The 15,834-nt window shown below is 40.8% G+C and overlaps 1 long non-coding RNA gene across 1 annotated transcript; it reads right to left on the bottom strand.

Moving 5' to 3' along the window:
- Window positions 1-5,112: 5,112 nt before the first annotated feature.
- Window positions 5,113-8,634, bottom strand: LOC127536376 (uncharacterized). Its single transcript, XR_007945370.1, has 2 exons — window positions 8,427-8,634; window positions 5,113-6,998 (listed from the first exon to the last, which is right to left on the bottom strand). It is a non-coding gene; the product is annotated as an uncharacterized LOC127536376 (long non-coding RNA).
- Window positions 8,635-15,834: the final 7,200 nt, after the last annotated feature.

Raw genomic sequence — 15,834 nt, 5'->3', positions numbered from 1 at the left:
TCTGCCCATCAGCCAGTAATTAACCATGGCACATATGTACTGGTTGTCACCATCTGCCAAAGTGAGTTTACCCACTAGGTCCATCCCTACCAGCTCTAGAGGCTCTATTACCTGGATGAGCAAAATGAAAAGGCAGGTGCATGACATCCCATCCCTGCAGGTCTGTTGGAACCTGACAGAGTATTCAGGTGTTTCCTTTCATATTGCAGTGTACACACGTGGACAAAATTGTTGGTACCCCTCAGTTAAAGAAGGAAAAACCCACAATTCTCACTGAAATCACTTGAAACTCACTAAAGTAACAATAAATACAAATTTAAATAATCAAAATCAGCCATCACTTTTGAATTGTTGATTAACATAATTATTTAAAAAAACAAACTAATGAAATAGGGCTGGACAAAAATGATGGTACCCATAACTTAATATTTTGTTGCACAACCTTTTGAGGCAATCACTGCAATTAAACGATTTCTGCATTTGTCAATGAGCGTTCTGCAGCTGTCAACAGGTATTTTGGCCCACTCCTCATGAGCAAACAGCTCCAGTTGTCTCAGGTTTGATGGGTGTCTTCTCCAAATGGCATGTTTCAGCTCCTTCCACATATGTTCAATGGGATTCAGATCTGGGCTCATAGAAGGCCACTTTAGAATAGTCCAACGCTTTTCTCTCAGCCATTCTTGGGTGTTTTTGGCTGTGTGTTTTGGATCGTTGTCCTGTTGGAAGACCCATGACCTGCGACTGAGACCAAGCTTTCTGACACTAGTCAGCACATTTCTCTCCAGAATGCCTTGATAGTCTTCAGATTTCATCGTACCTTGCACACTTTCAAGACACCCTGTGCCAGATGCAGCAAAGCAGCCCCAAAACATTACTGAGCCTCCTCCATGTTTCACCGTAGGGACAGTGTTCTTTTCTTCGTATGCTTGGTTTTTGAGTCTATGAACATAGAGTTGATGTACCTTACCAAAAAGCTCCAGTTTGGTCTCATCTGTCCAAAGGACATTCTCCCAGAAGCTTTGTGGCTTGTCAACATGCATTTTTGCAAATTCCAGTCTCGCTTTTTTATGAGTTTTTTCAGCAGTGGTGTCCTCCTTGGTCGTCTCCCATGAAGTCCACTTTGGCTCAAACAACGACGAATGGTGCGATCTGACACTGATGTACCTTGGCCTTGGAGTTCACCTTTAATTTCTTTGGAGGTTGCTCTGGGCTCTTTGGATACAATTCCAACGATCCGTCTCTTCAATTTGTCATCAATTTTCCTCTTGCGGCCACGTCCAGGGAGGTTGGCTACTGTCCCGTGGGTCTTGAACTTCTGAATAATATGAGCCACTGTTGTCACAGGAACTTCAAGCTGTTTAGAGATGGTCTTATAGCCTTTACCTTTAACATGTTTGTCTATAATTTTTTTTCGGATGTCCTGGGACAATTCTCTCCTTCGCTTTCTGTTGTCCATGTTCAGTGTGGTACACACCTTTTCACCAAACAGCAGGGTGACTACTTGTCTCCCTTTAAATAGGCAGACTGACTGATTATGAGTTTGGAAACACCTGTGATGTCAATTAAATGACACACCTGAGTTAATCATGTCACTCTGGTCAAATAGTTTTCAATCTTTTATAGAGGTACCATCATTTTTGTCCAGGCCTGTTTCATTAGTTTGTTTTTTAAAATAATTATGTTAATCAACAATTCAAAAGTAATGGCTGTTTTTGATTATTTAATTTTCAATAAATTTTTATTTATTGTTACTTTTGTGAGTTTCAAGTGATTTCAGTGAGAATTGTGGGTTTTTCCTTCTTTAACTGAGGGGTACCAACAATTTTGTCCACGTGTGTATGTTTTCTTTAATACTGGCTCACTTGGATTGGCACTCTTACTATGCACTCTAAGTAGACAAATCAGCTGCTATTGTTTCCATATTACAATCACTGTAAAGCAAATTAATTCTAATACTTAAAGTGCAACTCTGAGAACCATTAAGAATAATAAGTAAAATACGCCATTACACCTGCTGAGCAAAGAGTCAGTATTAAAACCTCAGTCTGGCTTTCTAAATATACTGTATGCACCAACAATGAGCCCGTGTGTATGTTTTGAAACCCATTCATTTGAACTCACTTTCAGATGTCACTTTCCATGCCAGACCAATATAACAGCTTATGATGGCACCGTGGGTCTTCTCCCAACCACAGTGGCCCCCAGAATGACTTCCATGGAATTCACAGTGTACGTCGATTTCCTCTTTTGCAGAGCCAACAAGTTTTGCTAGGTGCTCAAATAGTTTTTTCTTGCACAGATGAAGTATGTACAGATGAAAGTATAGGTGTTCTGTTTGAATGTGAAGAACAGTCGCCATCAAAGTATAGTGTTTCATCTAGTTTACCTACTATAAACCCTTACCCTACACTCTTACCCTTTAACTTGGTGCTCTCAGCTCTTCTTTTTATTTCATATCTCACCTGCAGTGTTCCCTACAGGATATTGGGTGCACAGTTTAAGATCAAGCACCTCTTTTACAACTTCGGGGCCAATGTGAGGCCCTTATCTATAGCTGCTAACCTTATCCATCTGTCTGTGTATCTACTTCTCTACTTCTAGTTAATTCTACACTTTCCAACCTACCTACCGAGTTTTTTTTACTGAGATATCTATCAGTCTTCACCACTAACATTTACCAAAAGATACATAGACACAAAAACAACACACAGAAAACATTTAGAATCACAGAAGGACAATTAACAACACCAGGCTCTCAAACAAATTCACACACCTCATCTTAGTCCCTCTCACTTCCTTACAATCACTGTGTCACATGCAACCCTAAATAACAACAACATTCACTGCATCTCCATGGATAAATTGCTTTCTAGTCACTTTTCTTCACCAACCCCTTTAAGTTTTCATGGTCTCTGCCCTGATTTGCTGACAGTCTCTCCTCCTGCTTTCCCTCTCTGGATCTGTCTGTGTAGGACTGAGCTGCTGCCAAACCAGCAGCAAATGAAGACACCTGTAACCAGTTAACACTGCTCTCTATTAAACGCTGGTTCAGACTATCACTTATTACCAGATCTTCATCTTTGACACATGCAAATATCCTTCCCTCCTTTGCATTTTTGGTGGTGGCATGTGCTGTCCAACATGTTAATCAAACAATGTCTTTACATGTTCGACTGGGTTAAGATGTGATGGATGTGAAGGTTCAGAATATTTTCTAAATTTTATTACCTTTCTGGCAGCTTTCTGTGGATTCATCCTTATTTGCTGCATTGTTTGTTGTCTAAAAACCAGTGGACTGGATTTGTATTTTTGTGCTGCCCCATCAGTGAGCTCTGGCTGTTCTTAGTCTATTGCCAGAATCACTACATTTTGGTAGCATGACAGAAGAGGAGACTCGTTACCAGCATGTTTAGTGTGCTTGTGAGGTTTTCTGACGAACGTTAGAGTGCCTGTATAACAGAGTGGCAACAACTGGGGATTTGACGCCATTTTGTTTCCATTCACTGTGCCACGCACTAATGCACCCGTGACTGTGTGTGTACTCGCTTAGTGCACGCTATGTGTTTTATTTGGATTTTTACATTCTAAGCTTTCTAGTCATCGTTCAAAAGTAAAAAAGGATGATTGCTTATCAATAATAATGATTTTTTTTTACAATTTAGAGGACACAGGAACTCTACTGGAGCTTATCCCAAATATGTGACGCGCAGCGCCAGGTGCACATTCACGAAAACTAGCTATTTGTGGATTGTTTACTGATTTCAAGACATGTTTTGGACAAAATATTTTCCTGGCTTGTTTTGTCTGGATGTCCAAGGTTGGATTATGGGCGTTTTTTGTGGAATATTTTCATCTGTGACTAGTTATGAGCCTTCAAAGGTGAGTTGTGCTGTTTACGTTATTTGTTGTTTGTTGGACAAATGTGTTTATATTACCCACTGTGGTAATAACATCTGAAAGTGGTTTATACCGGCGGATTCATGAGAATCTAAGCTTTCCATGGGTGTATAATGTTTCTATCATTGAGTTTGCAGCTTCGGTCAATTTAGCAAAATACGTTTGCACATCTCAAGACGGCATCTCAAGACGGTATGCTCACTGTCACCAGTAACACATCTCCATGCATGAAAATTATCAAAGTCAAAATAACTACAACTGCTTAAAATCACATCAAACTTTTCTATCTGTCATTCACCCATACATCATAAAATGAAAGTACATACATGGGACTAACCTGGCACAAAAACGATGATGAAGTCGGTTTCCATCCCACTCTCCGGACTTTATTTTCCTACAGTTTCCTTCTTTCAGGATCACTGGGAAACCTAAACATGTGGAATCCCTTCTCCAATCGATTTGTGCACCCAAAGGCACAACAGCCTGTCATTTTTCAGGGAATTTAGGAAGCGTTGGAAGACCTGTAATTACTCTCTGCGGTGTAAACAACATTAACAGGAAAACCCAGCTTTCATGAATAGGAAACAAAATGGCGCCCATAGATCACGTGACCAAAATTTTTTGGACCCGTCATGTCGCCACTCTGGTATACAGGCACTCTAACGAACGTAAGTGTAGGATGCCACCCTGTGGACACACAGAGAAATTGCTGCCAAACTACCAAACAGTGGAAAGCCCACATTTTCAAAATAAGGTCATTTTTCTTCTAACACCACAGAAAAATGAATGCACAGTTTTTACTCCTCGATTATATAACATTTCTTTTACTGTTGTATTATTCTACTTAATTGTGCTCAAGGTTTTAGTAAATCCTCATTTCTCTGATTGAATATGATCTTTCATTTATTTATTTTCCCAATTTAGGGACCTTGCTTTACTTCTGTAGCGGTACTACGTTATGATTTATTGCTCTCGTTATTAATAATTTGGGCACCACCCTAGATCTCTGGGGAAAAATATTAATTTTAATAAAAAATTAATATTCATAAAAATTTTGATCAATCTCATATCAAAAAGTCTTGAATCCTCGGTTAAATTGACCACATTCTACACAAAGAAACACTTAAGACTGTAGTTTGGTCTATAATGAGGTATTTATTAACTATTCTATGAAAATAATGACAAGTGAACTATATACAATGTAGATATGGTGTGTGTGTGTGTGTGTGTGTGTGTGTGTGTGTGTGTGTGTGTGTGTGTGTGTGTGTGTGTGTGTGTGTGCGTGCATGTGTGGAATGTGGGGGTGTGTGTGTGGTGTGTGCGTGTGTGAGAGATGTGGAAGTATGTGTGAGAGAGAAGGAAATATGGTGAGGATTAGCCAGAGCTAACCTGACGAGGTAACCGGTAATTTGGATTAAGAATTCTCATGATTTGTAAAAGAATAAATTGATTAAATGAATTAATTGACCCAGCGGTTAGTACATCACCCATAGAATGGAATCAGAGCAAACTCAGCTGGAGTTATTGAAGTGAACCGTCATGGGGCTGGGACTTGCGGGGCCTTCAGATTCGCAGCACAACCGTCTGGACTTGCAGGTTCGGAGCGGTGCGTCGTCGTTATGGCCGCCTGGATGTCCTGCCGCGGGTTGATCGGTTCTATGCAAAGACCTGATCCAGCAGGCCTCCGGAGTTCTCAGCTGAGTGTTGCTTGGTTTAAAAATGATGGTTCTCAGGCTTTAGCCAAGAAAAACGGGTGTTGATGAAAAATTGTCAAAATTAAGAAAAATAAATGCTGGTTCTGAATCGGTTCTTCAGATTAAAACGAATAACGAGCAAAATGTCTCCTTAAGTTACAAAAATATTAAGAGATAAATAGTTAACAAACTTAGATGGTGAGGGAATTTCAAAGATAGGAAAAACGCGCTTTAGGTAAGAAAATAGTGGGAATCTCTGTTATAGATTCCTCAGGTAGTGAAGAAGAGTAAGAGAGGGGTAAGAGAGTAGGTCGGTAAGAGACAAGAAGGCTAAGATAGCAAGAGAGCGAAGGTGGGGGCTGCTTAGGCTTATATCAGGCCAAAGGGACCATGGGAGGACCCCAAGGCGGAGGGAAGCTTCGGCGTGAATCTCTGGGTGGTAACATGACCCCTTCCTTTGTCTCAAAGAGGAGAGATGGAAAACTACTCCAGAGGGAATTAAAACATTGGGATATTAAATGATTAAAACGCGATCTGTCTATCTCTCCACCATATTTCAGTTGTGTGAAAGAGACAGGCATGTTCCTAAATGTGTAGATTAATACATATGTTCATATGATGTGAATCATTTCATTCATAACTATATGTTTATGTTTATGACATTAAAAATATGCATCACAGTGAAAATATAACAACAAGTCAGAGATTTGGTAACAGGTAAATACAATGGCCATCATTCAACCTAAATGGAGAGGAAATTCAGAGATTAATAAGGGAATTCAGTCCAAAATCATAGTATCCTGGGGAAGAAATGATTAAACATCACAAATTAATAAATCGACTTCTGTAACAGATATAACTATCAAATTCGGATATGATGTACAACATAATCTCACTATAACTTTGGTAATCAGGAAAGAGCAAAATAAATTTTAGAAATATGAACTTTGAAGTAATTAGTCTCTTCAGTTAAAGAGTGTGTCTCTCTCTGTTCCAGCCTTCTGCCATAAAGTTTTACGACTTGTTATCTGAGCTGTGGAATGCAGAGACGTCTCCGGCTGAGGGTCTCCTAAAGCTGACAAGGGATTTTAGCATGAAAATTCATTAAACAAACATCCATAGCATATAATTGAAAGTCATTGTCTTTTAAAAAGAAGAAGTTATTCCAGGGGTTTAAATGTTCACAGGAGCTCCATCCTTCTGTGAATGAAAACCTACAGAAATACAAATGTCTCAATCCTCCTATAGAGATGGGTGTTGGTCAGAGCTGAAGAGAGGGACAGCTTATCTGAGTTTTGATCAGTTCAGGAATTCCAGGGCCTTTGCAGTCTTGCTACACTTCAGTATTTGCTTTGTGTCTTTGTATGCTGCACAGTCGCTTTCGATTGCAGCCCATTCTCTCAGAGCCTGAAACACACATACAAACACACAACATTTAAAATATCATCACTGGGGCGCCCCTGTAGCTAGAAGATCCCTGGTTCGCATCTCGTCTGGGCTTGGCATCTTTCTGCATGGAGTTTGCATGATCTCCCTGTGCATATGCGGGTTTATTGTGCGGTATCCTGATCTGTTACCTGCTGCAAAATACAGTATCTTAGAGGGGGATGAGATCCATCCATCCATTCTCTATACACCACTTTATCCTCACTAGGGTCGTGGGGGTGCTGGAGTCTATCTATCTATCCGCCAGTATCCCGAGAGCCCTCACTGAAGACACGAAGACCCTCGTTGTTTCTCCCATTGTCAATAAAACATACTATTTCATTCATCAAAGCATAATGAGTTGTTATTCTTGAATATATATTTTGTGTATGTCTTAAAATGGTTATAGTGAGTCAACTCCTGCCTCATCAGAAGTGGCTGGACACTATCTGCTGAATGGACTGTTGTTACTCTGCTTTTCAATAACTCCCAGACTACGGGTAAGTGAATCAGAGAAATATAGACATTGTCTGGAAATACAATAATTCAGCTGGGCAAAAATTAACATCTTCAATCATCTTACATTTCTGTGTAAAAGTCGATTTTCCATGCTAACACGAATGTGAAACATTCCCTCCAAAACCCCGAAAGTGTCTTTAATATGTCATGGCTCAAAATGTAAAACTGACATTTACATACATACTCCAATGAATTAATAATCAAACAAGTACTTGGAGGTGTGATTTTATTCCTTTTTTACCGTGAAATCGAAGCTCTCAGTCCCATAGAAGGAAATGACAGCGCTGCCTGTTTGGAACTATTCAGGCTTACATGAACCACGTGACCGCCCCGCTGCGAGAGCATGAGTGTCGCAACTCATAGGCTGAATCCCAAACCGGCCCCTACACACTCCCCCTCCACTACCGAGTGTCACTCCAAAAGAAGTCACACTCGCAGCTGTGGAGGGCACCTATTATTGAAGGGGGAGGGTATAAATACGATCGTCAGGAATGGGATGCCCTGTCGCCTCACCGGAAAATGGAAGACGTCATTGCCATGGTAACACAAAGACGCCTACTGTGCATGGCTGTAGCGCTGTGGCACAGGTTGCAACTAACAAGGATCGCTGCTGCTTCCAGAAGACGAAAGCATCCCACTTTTTTTTCACTCACATGTTTTCCAATCCTATTATCTGGCATTTCAAATCCAACAAATGAATGAATGAATGAATAAATGAATTCTATCAGTTGTGTTCAAATTTTAAGGTGTCAGGGGGTGCACAATTAAATCAAATGTCAGCAGAGAAGAAGATTTGTTTCTTTTGATTTATCTTTTTTCACCACTCTTTTTGTGATGTTCTGTCAGTGTGAAAAAGGCGTGGGAGAAATAAAGGACGCACGTGGAACTCACATCAATATGTTGTTTCCTCCTCCATTTCGACGTTGCACTTCCTGAAAAAGTTGTCCAGAGTGAGCATCGATGCAGACTCGCTATTTAAGGGCTGAACAGTCCACTCCCCCTCCACACTACGCGGTTTGGGACGGCCCTTAATATGGAGGACCCTCCGTGGGAACGCACAAACGGAGGGGTAGTGTAGGGATAGTGTGTAGGGGGCGGTTTGGGATTCAGCCTTACTATCTCTAGGGCTCTGTGGGTATCAATGCTGTCAACCAATAGAAGGCTGGCGAGCTTTGACCAATCACATTATCCCTGTTTGTATACGGGTGCATTCGCTGTTTTTCCGAGGAGCGTCGCATAAGGGCATGCACTCTTTCAACAGGTTTTATCCACTCCCTACCTCCGGGGCTGTAATAAATGTGATTTCTTTTATTTTTTTTGACCACTGTTGGAATAAAATATCATTCAATACATACAACAGCGTCCGAGCTTCTTATGAAAATGGCTATATTGTATAATAATAGCGGCATCGAACACTGCTCTTTGAGGTGTGCTGGTGGAGAAAACAAAGTCACCATCCTGAAGCTAGCGGGACAGCTGGCTAAAACAGGCTGGGCTTACGCCGGTAAGCGTGGCTTGAATAAGCGGCAACTTTAATCTCAGCTGCAAGTAGATCCACGAACGAGGCTCAGCTGTTTTTCAGAGACGCTTATTCAAGCCAGGCTGATCCAAGCTGCAGCTGAGCGCGCGTCCGGGGGAGATAAAAAGCCCCGACGTGTCGGTCGTCGAAATGATGATATTATGTCTAAAAACAGAGCGGAGACTTTCTCTTTGGCGGAGCAGAAACTTCTCACGGAGTTGTACGAGGACTACAGGAAGATTATCACAAGAAAAGGCAACACGGTTGCGATAAATAAAGCTCCAGACGCTGCCTGGCAAAGTATTGCCGACCGTTTAAATGCGTGTTTATTTTCTTTTTAATGAAGCACTTAGTCTGAGTGTACACACGCACACGTCTGAAAATTTAATTTTCAGAGGGCAGGTTTTTGACACTGATTAGGGATAACCCACAACTGCAGTGGTTGATGACTTTTTTTTTCCTCACCCTGAAGTTTGTCACACTACTGTGGCCCAGAGGAGATCAATCTTCATGAAATAAAGCTTTTCAAAACCCATTGAAGACATTTTTTATGTGTGTATAAACACACACACACACACACACACACACACACACACACACACACACACACACACACACACACACACACACCTGAACTTGATCCAAGATTTGACCAAATTCTGAATTTAACCTTGTTCTAACCTGTATGCCAGACTTGAAAATGTCTGGCATACATTCAATTTGAAAGTAAACACTAATTTGCATTTTTTTAAAAAAAAAACCTTTGTCATCAAAGGTACTGAAGTGATGATGTCACTACAGCCAGTCCAATTTCTTAGGAATACAGCTCAAATCTGACAGATTCGCCAGGTACTAGGGAGTAACTCACTGATGAACCGTCACCGAACAAGTGATTGAACCAGAAACTTCACGATGACCGGAGAAGTTGAAAGTACCTTAGACTTCCAAGTAAAAACCTGCAATTTATTTTAATGATTCAGAAAAGACATTTCTTAGAAATGTGTTTGCCTGAATTCCCAGAGGACCGTCCAACCTGGAGGAGCTGAAACATCACCATGGATCAGATAACACACACACACACACACACACACACACTCACACACACACACACACACATATATATATATATATATATATATATATATATATATATATGAGAGAACGAGGCTACAACATAGCCTGGTTTTGTGTAATGTGATGGTGGTTTTCACTTTTTACTCTGGTAGGCCTAATTCATGTTCTTGTTTTGACAAATATATATCCACCATAGATGAATAAAGCAGCAACATAGGTAACACCTAAAACCAAAGTAGGAATACTTTTGATAAAAAGGGCAACTTCTTGTGGAGATGTTTCATCAAACACTCAAACTTTGAATGAAAAAGAAGACAAAAACATGTAGGCCTATAGAGGAGATGTCATTTTTATTAGAGATGATCGTGCTACTGTGCCCTCCATTTAAATAAGGGAGAAGACACAAATGAGCTTGTACACAAAATAGTTGTCTCATCATTTGGCATCACCTTTGGATTATCATCATGATCAGATTGGACTGCTGGTAAAAGGAAGGTATTCTTTCTGGAAAACTGTGGCTGTTGTGTCCTGCTTATTTTAAGACAATCTGTGCCTATTCCTGTTACGTGTTGACTGCACTTTGAGGGTGAAAGAAGAAAGAAAATCAGATATTTCCAAGTATTTACCGCTGGTGGATTCTAACCCATGGCACAATGAAAAGTGAAACCACATTTAATCTACTTAACTACGCTCTAACCACTGAGCCACAGTTGCACACTGTGACAAAATGTGTAGTGTAATATGATATAGTTTGATTCATGGTTATTCTGGCGTTATTTTAAAAAGGTCTCAATGTATGTCACCGAACAAGAACATCATTGATTACAGATCAAGATGATTTTAATGTGTAACATGCGGATCACAGGCGTCTTTCTGAAGCTCGTCAGAACCTTCTCTGACATGGAGCTAAAGTAAGCTTGACTGTTAGCCTGCCCCGGACCAGGCTTGTCGCTCTGGCTGAGTTACCATGGTTACCCAGCCAGGCTAGCCCTAAGCCTTGTTGGCGGAACAAAACTCTCACTAAAGTTAGCGAAGCTGACCGAAATAAACCAGGCTTAGACCTAAGCCAGCTTCATGGAATACCCCCCAGGTTGCTATATAATCCATAGTTTGTTTTGTAAAAACCTATTTCTTGCCTTAATCTCTCGCTCTTCTGTTCACAATTCGTTGTTACAGAAATATTGTAAAGCAAAACAACAAAATATTCCCCATTAGTGTGGAATAACAACCATGGACAGATTAACACAGGATGCATTCCACATAGCCTGTACTTTAAAAGTTATTTTCTCTGCACATTAGGTACTCCTTTCTGTAAAATCCATCTCATGTGCCAAGATCTAACTTTTTAGATAATCTGATTCTTAAAATACAGATTAGATGAAGGTCTGGAGACACAAACATGAAATCAATTAGCAAATACAGAAGAGCCATCTACTGTGTCGACTGATTAGCGGCTACACAGTTTCAAACTCTTTCTCCAACAGGAATTCCTGGATTCTAATTTTTACCCTGCACTGCCTCTCTGTAGGATGTTGTCAGCCTCCTCATGGCTGGAACTGAGCTCAGCAGGAAGAGTGCAACATCGTCTTTGTCACTATTCTTGGGCTGAGGCATCCTGAACTTCTCCACCGGATCAGGCAGCTACTCTGCCTCTGAGTCACTCTTTAATGTCAAAGTGAAAACAGATTTCTATAAAGTAATGTTAATGAAATAAAATTACATAAATGAAAATAATTATTCACCCCTTTTTAATTTAATGGTCTAATTTAGTAGAGGTCCATCAAATTGTTGCCAATAGTCTCACAATTAGTAAAATGAAGATCACCTGAGTGGTGTGGGTGTGTTTCAAGTGACTGAGTTGTAAAACACCTGTCTGAAGGGTCCAGAGAGTGGTTGATCAGTATTCCTGGCTACCATTACACCATGAAGACAGAAGAACACTCGAAAGGGTTATTGAGAAGTACAATTCAGGGGATGGTTACAAAAAAATTTCCAAGGCACTGAACATCCCCAGAGTTGAGTGAAATCAATTATCAAGAAAAGGAAGGAATATGGCACTTGTGTGAATCTGCCTAGATCAGGCTGCCCTCGTAAACTGAGTGACTGTGCAAGTAGGAGACTAGTGAGAGAAGCCACCAAGATCCCTACAACTACTCTGAAGGAGTTACAAGCTTCAGCTGAGATGGGAGAGACTGTGCATGTAGCAACTGCTGCCCAGGTTCTTCACCGGTCAAAGCTTTATGGGAGAGTGGCAACGAGAAAGCCACTGTTGAAGAAAAGTCATATTAGATCTCGAGTAGAGTTTGCCAAAAAGCACGTGGAAGATTTCATGGTCAAGTGGAAGAAGATTCTTTGGTCTGATGAGACCAAAATGGAGCTTTTTGGCCATCAGACAAGACGTTATGTTTGGCGGAAACCAAACACTGCACATCACCAAAAACACACCATCCCCACTGTGAAGCATGGTGGTGGCAGCATCATGCTGTGGGGATGTTTCTCAGCAACTGGACCTGGAAGGCTTGTAAAGATAGAGGGCAGAATGAATGCTGCAAAATACACTGAAATCCTGGGGGACAGTCTTTTTCAGTCTGCAAGAGAAATTCGTCTTGGGAGAAGATTTATTTTCCAGCAAAACAATGATCCAAAACATAATGCAAAAGCTACACAGGAATGGTTAAAAAAGAACCAGGTAAACGTTCTGGAGTGGCCGAGTCAAGGCCTTGACCTCAATCCTAGAGAGAATTTGTGGCTGGACTTGAAAAGGGCTGTTCATGCCTGATACCCGCGCAACCTGACAGAGCTTGAGCAGTTTTGCAAAGAAGAATGGAGCAAAATTGCAGTGGGCAGATGTGCAAGACTGATTGAGACCTATCCACACAGACTCACTGCTGTGATTGCAGCCAAAGGTGCATCTACTAAATACTGACTTGAAGGGGGTGAATAATTATGCAAACAATTATTTTCATTTATGTAATTTTCTTTCATTGACATTACTTTATAGAAATCTGTTTTCACTTTGACATTAAAGAGTTTTTTCCAATAATTTGTTTGTTAAAAAAGCTAAATTTATCGACCATGATTGATTTATGAAAGCAATAAAAGGGTACAACATCAGAGGGGGTGAATACTTATGATAGGCACTGTAGACTGCCATTCAGACATAACTAACAAGCTCAATGGATGTACCACCGAACATGCTAAAACTTCTCCCTACTTCACCACAGCAGAGAACTGAAGTTACTTGTAGATTACTTTCAAAATAAAATGGATCCAGTCCTCTAATCACCTCTTTCTTGTGGGAAACTTTAGTTCACAAATCATCAAAGAACCTTCCGAGAGACACAGTGATGCTACAGTAACAGACATGAAACACAACCCAATGAAGGAGTACAGAAAGCTGGAAAACCAGTCTGCATTTTACAGATGAAAAAAGTCATTTATGATATCTGCATCATCTTAGGCTGACAGTTTATAAAGATAAGATAAAATAATGTAAGATAAAATAAGATGAGATAAGATAAGATAATCCTTTATTTCTCCCCATGCCAGGGGAAATTTCCATTGTTACAGCAGCTAATGTAGCAATAGACATAGTAATAGTAATAAAATAATAATAAAATAGTAGTAATAATATTTACAATGTATAAAGGGATGAGAAATGGGAATGAGATAGCACAGTATTGACACACTGTAAGTAATACGATATAAAGTGGCTTGTGAAAGTAAGTTTAAAAAGTGCAAAGATGAAGATAAAAGTATAATAGATAATGCTAATGCATCGCAGAACATGAATAATAAATGTAGATAGTTAACCACACCTGATGTACGTCAGCAGAGTTACTGCATTCGCGTCGGTATCTGGCTGGCTGGGTAAGTATGTATGTATGTGTGTGTGGGGGTATGTCCGGTCAGATATCGCTGAAAGTGATGAAGTCAGGATAATCAAACTTGGCACTGAAGATCAGTCCTCTGCTCGGTTGTGGAGTTAAAGGTCAGCAGCTCAAGTAGGAAGGGATATACGTAGGATGATCAAAATTGATACAGAGTATCATGCATGGGCGTGGTTCTGCTCTCTATGAGGGCTCGTCTAGTTGCATCCTGCGTTGTCTTGCTTGTCTATACTCAGCAGACGAGGCATGCTTGCTGGTCTTTTAACTTTTATTATGACCACAACAATGCTTCATATATACTCGCGTGTCTCTTACTTCCAGCCAATCTACACGTGACTCGACGTCCGGCCACTTCCTCGTTCTGCCCCCCGTGGCATGCTGGGTTATGGAGTTCTTCTCCACAAAACACTCATTACATCACATCTTCCCCCTTTTAAAGAAAAACAATATCAACCAAAATCGAAGCGATGCCAATGCCTTGTAGCTTTACTCTCGTCCTTTAAAACACAATATATTAGCAGGAAAAACAATCTCTGACATTAGAGCTTAACTTTTTCTTGTCTTCACACCAACACTTGTTTTTATTTATTTTTTTTGAATTTGTAGCTATTGCTATTTGCTTATTAACCTGACATTCTATCAAGTCTTTAACAACTCTCTATCGTTCTTTTAGGAGGGTGAACATGTCTCCTCGGTCTTGACAGTAGTACAACAGCTGGTGACTTCACCTGCTTGGAAAGTTTTACAGCAGCTGGCGATGCAGATGCTGCTGTCGGCCTGCAATCAGTGGGTTCAGGCCCACTCTCAGTGTTCTCTGTAGCCTCCATTGAGTCCTTTTCAACAGTCTCTTTAGCTGGGTCTTCATCAGCTGACTGTAGTTGAAGATCCGTACGATTCCTCCTCAGGGTCGAACCATTTTCTGTCTGGATCCTGTAGGAACGCGGCGCAACTTCCTCTTCCATGTGCCCCTTCTGTCTCCAGGAACCTGTGGAAGCGTCTCTGAAAAGTACTAAATCTCCAGGCTTCAAAATAGGCAGGTGTTTTGTCGATCGATCATGCAACTGCTTTTGTTTCTGCTTTTCTCCCTCCTTTGCCTTTCTGACTTTGTGTGCACCTTTAGGTGTAAGCAGGTCTTCATTTACTGGCAGGTTGGAGCGAATACGCCTTCCCATCAGCATTTGGGCTGGAGACAGTCCATTTGGCAGAGGTGCACTCCTGTAAATCAGCAAGCTTTTCTGGAAATCATCTCTGTCTTGCGCTTTCTTCATCAGACTCTTTACTGTTTTCACAGAGCTTTCTGCCAGCCCATTGGATTTTGGATAGTTTGGGCTTGAGGTGAAATGTTGAAAACCCCATTCTTTTGCAAAGGCAGCAAACTCACAGCTAGAAAATTGGGGTCCATTGTCTGAGAAAAGTTCACACGGAACTCCATGTCTGGCGAAGATGGTTTTGAGGTAGCTGATGACGCTTTGCTTGCTTTAGACTGTAGCGCTCCTACTTCAGGATAATTAGAGAAGTAGTCTGTGACCACAATGTAGCTCTTTCCATCACAGTCAAACAGGTCAGTCCCAACCTTGCAGTACACTCATTTCATCACGCATCCCACCACTTTTTACCATTTGAACCCTTCTCACCAGGATATTCAAACTGGTGTTTAGAATAAGCTCAGATTAACCGCAGCCTGAAAGGGAGATCCTATAGATGAAGACGAAAAAAATTGGAGTGCTGTATTTTCAACTCTGAAGGTAAAAACCCACATGCAGGCGCAACACATGCTCACAGCTAAAATGCTGCATTCGCCAGCTAAGGGCTTTTT

Source organism: Acanthochromis polyacanthus, chromosome 12 (genome assembly GCF_021347895.1).
Source record: "Acanthochromis polyacanthus isolate Apoly-LR-REF ecotype Palm Island chromosome 12, KAUST_Apoly_ChrSc, whole genome shotgun sequence".
Lineage (NCBI taxonomy): Eukaryota > Metazoa > Chordata > Actinopteri > Pomacentridae > Acanthochromis > Acanthochromis polyacanthus.
This window is presented reverse-complemented; position numbering and strand designations above follow the sequence as displayed.